The sequence below is a fragment of the Melozone crissalis genome, unplaced genomic scaffold (assembly GCF_028551555.1).
Source record: "Melozone crissalis strain CALT ecotype California unplaced genomic scaffold, PUWL_Pcris_2 ptg000045l_1, whole genome shotgun sequence".
In the NCBI taxonomy this organism is placed as follows: Eukaryota; Metazoa; Chordata; class Aves; order Passeriformes; family Passerellidae; genus Melozone; species Melozone crissalis.
The window spans coordinates 4,822,994-4,833,443 of record NW_026535823.1 but is presented as its reverse complement, the minus strand read 5'-3'; positions in this window follow the sequence as shown (position 1 = coordinate 4,833,443).

The window sequence follows — 10,450 nt, the reverse complement described above, 5'->3', positions numbered from 1 at the left end:
TCTGCTGTCAATATGGCAGCGGCTGTGCGCGGCTGGGGAGCTGGGACAGACCCACCCCGCCGGACAGACAGACAGACAGAGCTCCACAGCGATGCCCTGCCATGGACTGCCCCGTGCCTCGCAGGGTTTGATGGAGAGCTGATGCTCAGCACGGGGCAGGGAGCCAGCCCTGCTGACAGACAAGGTTAATTTTCTGCTGGGGGATCATCCGAGGTGCTCGCAAGCAGCCTGCGTTCTGTGAGCTGACTATTGTAAACGAGCTGTTTATTGAGCGTTAAAAACCAGCCCCAGAGCTCGGGGTTGCAGCCCCAAAGCCATTTATGATGGACAAGGTCTGCTTCTGCTCTGCTCTTATCTGCTGGTATTCCACAGACTGGGGCCTGCAGGGCATCCAGGTCCCAGAGCAAGGATTTCCTGGGGCCGTTCCCTGCTCCAGGGATACACAGCTGAGCCGAGGGGAGGTCATTCCCACCACAGCAAAACACCTGAGCACGTGCTTAGCTTTAAACACCTCACCCAGGATGAAATACAAACACAGCTAGCCACCAGGGTGAGCTGGGATTTCTCTTTCATCCATCTCTGGAGGCTGCTGCTGTAGCCTGAGCTGAAATATAAATGAGGCGGGCGAGATGAGCTCGTCCTCTTCCTCCAGCAGATTTTTCTTTCATAAAAATGTCTGATGCATCCAGCAGCAGCTTCTCCTCGGCAGAGTGGCTGCCAGCAGTGCCCGTGCCCTGCCAGGCTGCAGGGAGATGCCAAAGCCCAGATGGGCAATGTCCCCAGAGCCGCATGGCAGGGGCACAGAGTGGCAGGGGGACAGGGCGGGATTGTCACAGCGCTGCTCTGGGGGCTGCAGGGATGAGAGAAGGGCAGCCCAGCAGGGCAGAGGAAGCTCAGCCCGCTCATTATGCAACCTGTGGGCTCCCCAGCGGGAGGAATTCCACAGCATTCCGCTGGGATGGGGCACAGCAGCCCGAGAGGATGCCAGCACCACGGGCCCCTTGGATTTGCCAAATAACCGGTTTGTTTCTCAGCTGTGCCAAATACCAGTTTGTTTCCCAGCTGTGCCACATAACCAGCTTGTTTCCCCCACCCTTGGGAGAGCAAGGAGCTGACCCTCACGGCTGTGGGGGTGTTACAGCAGCAAATTTACAGGAGCAAAATAAACCCCCCAGTCCTGCTGGTTCTTCCCCAAAGGGTGCACATGCCTCTGCTGTCTGCAGTTTTATCTCCAGCCTCGGCTCAGCACAGCTCTCCCCTCTCCAACACGGAATCTTTTCGCTCCAGTTGGTCTCTTTTTTAACCAGCTCAGCCCCAGCGCTCAGTCACAATGTCACAGAGACCCAAATACTCAAAGCAAACACAATCCACCATTTTAAAAGCACAACAGCAGCGAAGCAGGGCCGGGGGAGATGCCGGGGTGCTGAAGATCTCCGAGGTGCAGGCACAAGCACAGGCTCAGGCTGGTGTTTTCTGCCAGCATCAAAGGCCCAGCGTTAATCCCATTGCAACGGAGATCACCCAGCGCCGGTCCCGCTCCTCCCCAGGCAGGGCTGGGCTCAGCCTAAGCAAAGCTGCTCTTTCCCCGCCTGCTAATTAATTCCCAGCCGTGCCCGTGTCCCTTGGACCATTCACAAGATGCCACGGGATGATTAACGCGGGGGGAGCAGCACCGCGGTGCCATTGACGGGGTGACATCCCAGCATCACCCTTCCCCTCCCGCTTGGCAGAGTCGCCTTTCCCCGCAGGAAACCGGGCAAGGAACAAGTCAAAAATCCCTCCTCCCGTAGGGATGCAGACAAGGGAAGGCCTTTCATCACACTCCTGCCTCTTACCTGTGTGCAGCTACCTGGCTTTTGGTGCTGGTTGGGGCCCTGAGGAGCTGCGGGGTCCTGGAGCATTGGGGGCGGGTGTGGGACCTGTCGTAGCCCCGTTATTCCTTCCAGAACAGCAGCACCGTGCCCCTTCCACCGTGCCCAGCCCCGTTATCCCCTCCAGGGCAGCACCGTGCCCCTTCCACCATGCCCAGCCCCGTTATCCTTCCCAGAACGGCACCGTGCCCCTTTCCGGGCTGCCCAGCGGGGAAAGGGACGGGAAAAGGATGGGAGAGGACAGGAAAGAGTCAGGAAAAGGGACGGGAAAGAGATGGGAAAGGGATGGGAGAGGACAGGAAAGAGTCAGGGAAGGGACAGGAAAGGGATGGGAAAGATACAGGAGAGGGAAGAGATAGGAAAGAGACAAGAAAGGAACAGGAAAAGGACTGGAAAGGGACAGGAAAGCACAGGAAAGGGATGGAAAAGGGACAGGGAAGAGACAGGAAAGAGACATAAAAGGGACAGGAAAGGGGCAGAAAAAAGACAGGAAAGGGACAGGAAAGGGATGGGAAAGGGATAGGAAAGGGATGAGATAGGGACAGGAGAGGGATGGGAAAGATTCGGGAAAGGGAAGGAAAGGGACATAAAAGGGGCTGGAAGGAGAAAGGAAAAGGATAGGAAAGGGACAAGAAAGGACAGGAAAGGGATAGGAAAGTGACAGGAAAGGGATCAGGGCCTCACACAACATCAGAGCGAGGAAAGGACTCCTTTATTTTCAAAAACTCTCACTCCTCCACATTCCTACTCCTATATTATCGACAAACAAACAAAACAAAACAAAACAAAACAAAACAAAACAAAACAAAACTCTCCTTTACTTTTAATTAATTTTAACTAACTAAAACAAAAAAAAAAAATCCCTAAACTATAGGGTTTTTTTTCCTTTACTGAAAACCTACTCTAAACACCCAAAAACCTCACACCTATAACTCACCAAAACCTAAACCAGAACATTTCCAACACTGAAAAAGTAATAAAAAACTAAATAAACCAAACTACAACCCACAAAAAAACCTTTCTAAATTTATAATCTCTTTTAAAAAAAGAAAAAAATTATTATTTAATATTATTCTTTTTTATATTAATAAATACTTTACCTATTAAATAAACAGTTTTTCCACTTTTCTCCAAAAAAAATTTTTCCCAAACCAATTAAAAAAAAAAAACCTTAAAATTTACTTTTCTAAAAAAAAAAACCTTTAAAAAATTTCTCCCAAAATTACCCTAAACTAAAACAAATACAACTTTTGGGCTCCATGGTCTTTGTTTGCGGTCACCTGAGTGTGGGAAATAGATTTGTAGAGAGATCTTAAAGTTTGATAGAAGGGTTATACAGTATATATTTGTATGTAATTTTTGAGATAAGAAATGTTGGCTTAGAAATGTTATGGAATAGGATAGATACAGTTGAGAGAGAAATGAAATTAGAAATAAGTTTTAAAAGATGGTTTTGTAAATAAGACTAGGTATTTTAGAGAAATAGAACTATGAAAGTTGTATTGTAGTAGAACTTAAAAGGGGTGATTTTAGGTAATTGGTTTTACGGTATTTATAGTATAGTGTAGTAAAAATTGGTAGGTTAAGAAACACTTATAATGTACTGTAATTAGGAAATAGTTGACTTTTGACTATGATGGTGTGAATTATAATACCTGTATTGTCTCACTCTTCACATGAGACTGAAAATAAAATAAAAGTTTTAAAAACTCTTCTTAGCTGTTCTATCTTTGGCTAGAAAAGAGTTTAATCTGACAAAATCAGTGTTTTGTGCGAGGAATAAAATACTGGTTAGTTCTGTGTTGCGAGTTTGTGTGAAGACATGGAAGCATTATTAGATATTAGATATTAGATATGTTATATATGCTATATGTTATATTACATATATATGTTATATGTTATGTTATATTACATATGTTATATGTTATATTACATGTTATATGTTATATGTTATATTACATATGTTACACATTATATACATTTTATACATAATATATAAACCTTTAAAATAGTAATAATAGTAATGATAATGATGATGATGATGATGATGATGATGATGATAATAATAATAATAATAATAATAGTAAACAACTTAAAATTTTCTCTACAAATTTATTTCCCTGGAAGGAAGGGGATTGCAGTGATAGTTCAGCTTTTTGTGGGTAACTCCATTTTTCCTTTGAAGATAACAAACCCCCAAGCCTGGTGCTCCCCAGGGACACTGAGGGATGCCATGGGGGTGGCCTGAGCCAGGGCTGCACATCCCAGAGCAACAGCTCAGCCTCCCCCTCTCACTCCCATCATCTGGGTCGTCCTGGTGCAGGTCCAAAGGGCTGGCATGGCTGTTTGGGGGCTGTAAGACACTCCAGCTCCCCTTTGGATGCTGTCAGGGAGCTGCTGGCAGAGCCCCCTGCAGTCCCTGACGCACCCAAAATGGGGGGAGACAGAGATCCAGCCAGAATCCTTCCCAAAGGGGCACCAATTCTTCACCCCACTGATTTTATTTTTCTAAAACATTGAGTGTTTAGAAGTGTGATTCTCTGCGAGGAAGTGAGAGCTTTGCACCTCATGCCTTTTGCAGCTTTCCCTTCCCCTCCTCTGCTCCAATGTTTTGCCTCTCAGATCTCACCTGGGGGAAGCTCAGTTTGGTCAGAAGGGTTAAAATAAAGTCAAGTCAGATGTTTGAGGTATTGTACCCTCCCCAAAAGCCCCACTCACCCGTTTTTCTCCAAGGCTTCCCACTGGTGTTTGCAGACACATGGATCTCTAGCCACAGGGCTGCTGTTAATAGAAATCAATGGGTGATGCATGGAATTACAAGTGCAGAATTTCCAAGTCAATATCCTGCCCAGCAGTTAACCTGGGAGCACACCAGCCCCATCCCCACCTCTGAGTGCCTGTGTTCAGTCACACACCTTCAAGACTCACCTAAAACGATGAACATTCCCACAGCAGAGGACAGGATCAGTCCTACCGAGCAAAATCCAGTACCCTGCCTGCTCCACTGGCCTCAGGATGTTGGCACCCAGCTCCAGGAAAGCCCCTCCTCACAGATCACCCTGCCAGGAGCTGTCAGAACAGATTTCAAGTCTCAGCATTCCATCGGCCCTGCAAGAGAAAAGGTCTCACTGTGGGTCTGTGGCTGTGGACAGATTCTCTGCCTGGAGCAGCACATCCAGGGCCCAAGGGATGATCACTTCAGGGCCTTTAACCAGGTATTGATGCCTCAGGTTTGAGTTTTTATATTTTTAAAATTCTGTACTGTTTTAGTGTGGGGGTCTGGGCTTCCTATGAGGGGATGGTGAGCTCTGTGCACAGAGCAGGGAGACAAAACAATTCCTGCTCTAGCTGGGCACCAAGGACAAACGATCCAAACCTCAGGGCCAAGAGCACAAACAACGTGGGCTGGAGAGAGAAAAACAAGAAGGATGGGACTGCATGGGCTAAAGCTGGAACTGGACAATTAACTCCAATATGGAAATGGAGCAGAACTTATAAAAGTGAGAGACTCTGTGACTGGGGATCCACTTTTTGTGACCATTTTGGTTCATCTTGGGCATAGCCCTGGCTGGGCTCTTGTGCTGCCCAAGGTGGATCCATTGAGGCCTTTTAATAAATCCCTACTTTATTCTTTAACTCCATCTAGTCTGTTCTAGGTCAGCTCTGACAAGACATCATATCCCATCCTCATTCCCACCACAAGAGCAGCGAGGAGCTGAGGTTTGGTGCCATGACAAAATCATTGTTTCTCGTTCCAGAGAGATCCCAGTGGTGCTGGGGAGCTGGATCCCTTTAGGATGCTGAAACTGGGAGCACATCACTGCAGAGGGGGGTGTGGGGCTCTCTCTTGCAGCACTCTGCATTACTGACACCACTAACAAAGCTGCCAGGAGTCTCTGAGGATGCACAGCTTTCCTACAGCCCAGGGCTGGGAGATTTCCAAGTGACATCCATCCTCTGTAGGGCTGTTTTTAATGCAGATACACTGCAGAGCTATCGGGGAAGGTGGGCAAAAACCATCTTTGGGGAAAATAATCCCCATATCTGTGTCTTGTGGGGAGTGAGGAGCTGCCTGCTCTGTGCCCCAAGGCAAACTCCAAGTCTCTAGGAGGACAGATGCTCTGGCAGCCTTGTAGGCTGGGATCTGACTCTCCCAGAGGGGGAAAAAAAGGGCAATTTGATGATTTGTGGTGTCCAGGACTTGCAAGGGGACACTGTCAGTGCCACTCTCTGTCACCACCATGAAGGTGCCCCCCAGCTTCCAGCTTCTCCCTGGCTGACCCAGGATTTCCAGCTGCATGTGGAAAAGCAGGTTTGTTTTGTATTGCATGCAAGATCCTAAACTTAGCGAGCAAGATGTTAATTTGGGAGGGGAAAATAGGCCATATTTATGTAACTGTGAAAAGCTGCAGCAAAAGGCTACGGATCCAATGGGAGAGGAGCGTCTGCTCCCAGCTCAGGGCTTTTGTGAGAGCTCCAGCAACTGCATATTTATCTCCCCACACCCCAAAGAACCAGCTTTGAGGCTTTCCAGGCTAAGAATAGAGGTCTTGTTGTGTTTGCTGCTCCATGGGCTGGGTTTTTGTCCGGGATTAGAGGCACCAGGGTGTGGAGCTGCAAACGGCAGCATCTCCTCCTGCCTGTCAGCCCAGCAGGGATGGGGAGCACAGAATAAAGGGGGAATTCATTCCCAGCCACACAGGATGGCATTAGTGCTGGCCCTCTGCTCCCAGAGACATCCCCTGTGGTGGATGGGGCACCCACAGAACACGACTCCCTTGTGCACAAACAAAAACCCGAGCAGGGCGGCTGGGGCAGTGCCACCACTGAAATTAGCAGCTCGTCCTGGCTGTGAAGCTGATGACTTGGAGCCACCTCGGGTCCCTGCAGGGACAGACAGCTCCCTGCCAGCCATTTCTGTGACATTTCTGTCCCTTTCCACTCACATTCTCTGTCCTACTTAAACCAGGTTGGGAATCCAGCAGTGCTCAACCTGGGAAATGGGAACTCCAGGGATTTTCAGACAGTCCTGCACTTCAGGGGTCTTTCAGCTCCAGAAATCATCATGTGGCACTGCTGGGAAGCAGCACAACACTGCTCCCTGTTTGGCTTTGAATTTGTCACCCTGGGGCTCTGGGAAATTCCCTTAAATTCCCTTTAAGGGCTGAACTGGGCTCACAAATGGCAGCAAAGTCGTTCCAGTAGGGAAACCAAGAGGAAAAGGAATGGTGGAGGCTCCTGTGGCCTCTGACTCCACATTCCCTGAGTCTGGGCCATATTCCTGGAGATTTATCCTAAAGAGCAAGGGATGAGACTTCCTGCCAGCCATTTCTGTGACATTTCTGTCCCTTTCCACTCACATTCTCTGTCCTACTTAAACCAGGTTGGAAATCCAGCAATGCCCAGCCTGGGAAATGGGAACTCCAGGGATTTTCAGACAGCCCTGCACTTCAGGGGTCTTTCAGCTCCAGAAATCACCATGTGGCACTGCTGGGAAGCAGCACAACACTGCTCCTGTTTGGCTTTGAATTTGTCACCCTGGGGCTCTGGGAAAGCCCTTTAAGGGCTGAACTGGGCTCACAAATGGCAGCAAAGTCGTTCCTGTGGGGAAATCAAAAGGCAAAGGAATTGTGGAGGCTCCTGTGGCCTCTGACTCCACTATTCCCTGAGCCTGGGGCCAAATTCCTGGACACACATCCTAAAGCAGCAAGGGATGAGACTTCCAGAAAGGATGGTGACCCAGGGCTTTGGTACCTGTAGCCAAGTGAGAGGAATGGTGGATTTGTCTTTACAGACAAGCTGTGAGTCTGCTGGGAGATAAAACCAGCACTGGGAGAGAAAAGAAACAATGGGAAGGATTCCACTGATTGATGAATGGATAAAGATATTTGCTTTTGCAAATGAACTTGAGGTTTGCTGCTAAGTGAAATTAGATGCTGAAAGATGAAAGAAACAATGGGGAAGGAAAAAAAACCCTAAATTCCATGAGAATTAAAGATTAAAAGGGAGGGTTGGAAATTAGAGGGAAATCTTTGGAATCAGGCATTCTGGGAAGTCTGAACCTCTCAAGTACCTCAGAAATGGGGAAAACCCCCTAAATTCCATAAGAATTAAAAATGAAAAGGGAGGGCTGTACATTAGAGAGAAATCTCTGGTATCAGGTGTTTTGGGAAGTCTGAACCTCTCAAATACCTCAGAAATGGAGAAAGAGAGAAGGGAAATGCAGCTGGGAAATTGGGATAAAAAGGAGGCTGCGTCCTCCAAAAATGTGAGGGACCCCAGAGGAATGCTCCATGGCCTCTCCCTTTATTGGAATAAAGTAAAAGGACTCCTCTGTCTCCTTTTTGGACACAAACCTCTGGTGTTTGTGGGTTAATTTTCCTGACATAAGGGCAGCACTGAGCACAGGCACTGGCTGCAGACAGCAGGATGACTCCTGTCCACCAGAACTCCAGCCTGGGAGGTGAGAGAGGCCACCACAGCACAGACTGAAGGCTATGACTGATATGAGGTGGTGTTTTCAAATACATGGGGACAGAAATTGGTTTTTTGAAACATGCAAGGAAATGCTCTGCAAAACACGAATCCCCTGAGAGCATGCACAGTCTCTGGAGAAGGCCTTTCTTGCTAAAACATCACATAACAGAGAAGTCTCTTGGGAAAAGACTCTCTCCTAACATAAATGCCCCTGGGAGCAACTGTCTCAGAAAAAAAAAAAATAGAAAAAGAAGTGTTCTAAGAGCTGCTATTGATTCTGTATTTACCCTCTCTGCAGCAGCAGCACACAGAGCTCAGAGGTGAGCCATCATCTCCCATGCTCCTTCCTAATCAGGGCTGAGAAGGATCCAGCAGTGATCCTGCTGCTCCCTCATTTCCTCCCCATCACTCAGACCTGCTCACTGTGAGCAGCAGCTCCACAAAATCTGTCCTGGGCTCTTCTGTGCAGCGCCACAACGGGGCCATCCCATCTGCTGCTGTTTGTTCAGCCCTCGCATTGCCAGAGGAACATCTGGGAATGCTGCTGAGCCTCTGCTCAAAGCACAGGGACACGTGGGTGTCTCCCCATGGGCTGTGTGACCCCAGCACCGTTTGGCAAAGAAGGAGAGGCCAAGAACCAAGTGGTGCCTGCTAGAATTAGCCACTCTCGTGATGCTGGCTGTGAAAAATGCGTATTTATTATTGGCTTTTCGCAAATATTCAAATGAATATTATATGTGTTGTGTTAGAAAGTCATGCTGTATTAATTCTCTTAAGTACTGTGTTAAATATAGTTTTAGGCTATAAAAATTTTTAAAATAGAAACTATGCTATGTAGGATACTTTTTTTAAAGAAAGGACTTGCACTGGGATAGCAGCCACAGGACACCTGAATCTTTCAGAGAAAAAGAATTTATTGCCCTTTTATCAGAAGAAACAAACTTCGTCCTGCCTCGAAGGCACTGTCAGGATTCAGAGGACGAAGCTGACACTGCCCAGACAGAATCCTGTGTTTGAATGGAATTTATGCATCATGTCTGAGGTGTATGAATATGCAACAGGCTGTTGCTTTTAGGGGTTAATCCTCTGTTAACGTGGGTCCTTTTTCAGGCTGGTGCTGCCCAGAAAAAGGTACCTGGATGTCTGTAACTCTTTGTATTTGTTGTCTCATATTGTCCCAATTCAAATTATCCAAATTATTATTACCCTAATTGTATTACTATTTTTATAACCATTTTATTACTATTAAACTTTTAAAATTTTAAAAACAAGTGATTGGCATTTTTCACACTGGCCACCATCCAGGCACTTGGCCAAACACAATCCAGACACTCTGACCCTGAGGATTGGCTGCCATGCCTGGAAAACCACGTGCCAGCTCTGACTAAGCACCTGCAGGTTAATTTATCTTTCACATTTCCATCGGTGTAGCTCAGCAAAACCCAGAGCCACGCTGGCAGACAGCAGAAAATTCCTGACAAACAGCCATGAGTGGGGAAGGCCTGAAAATTCTCCAGGAAATATTCATGGAGCAACTGAACACTGAGGATCTGCTGTAGGGGGCATTGGAGACCAACCCCTCTGCTGCTGGCAGGAAAGGTTCTTTGGATGTCTTTAGGAGAGGAAGGCAGAAGCATTCTAAAGCCTGGTCTAGCAGCTTGTTAAAACCTACCTGTCCTCACTGTGGTTTAAGGCATAAATCTGTATTTATTGCCCAAATTCTACATGTCCTTCAGTCCCCTTTTCCATGAGCAGATGTGTGCAAACAAGGTGACCCCCAGAGAGGGGGTTATATTTCAGGGTGTTCCATCACCAGCAGGAAAATGAGGTGTTCCTGAGACAGCAGGAGTTGATGCAGATCCAGTCTGAGCTCAGACTGATTGCAAAGACAGCATGGATGCAATTCCCAGGACTTCAGGCAACACCCACAGAACACAACAAGGTACTGTGCGAATAACATCTCCCTAAAAATCCAGTTCTGGTGACATGGTCATCCTCTGGGACTGTATGGTTAAAACCAAAATAAACAGGCAATGAGATCAAGGAAAAATTAATACTGGACTTCCTCAGCTACCTAAGCATGAGCATCTCTCTGTCTGGGA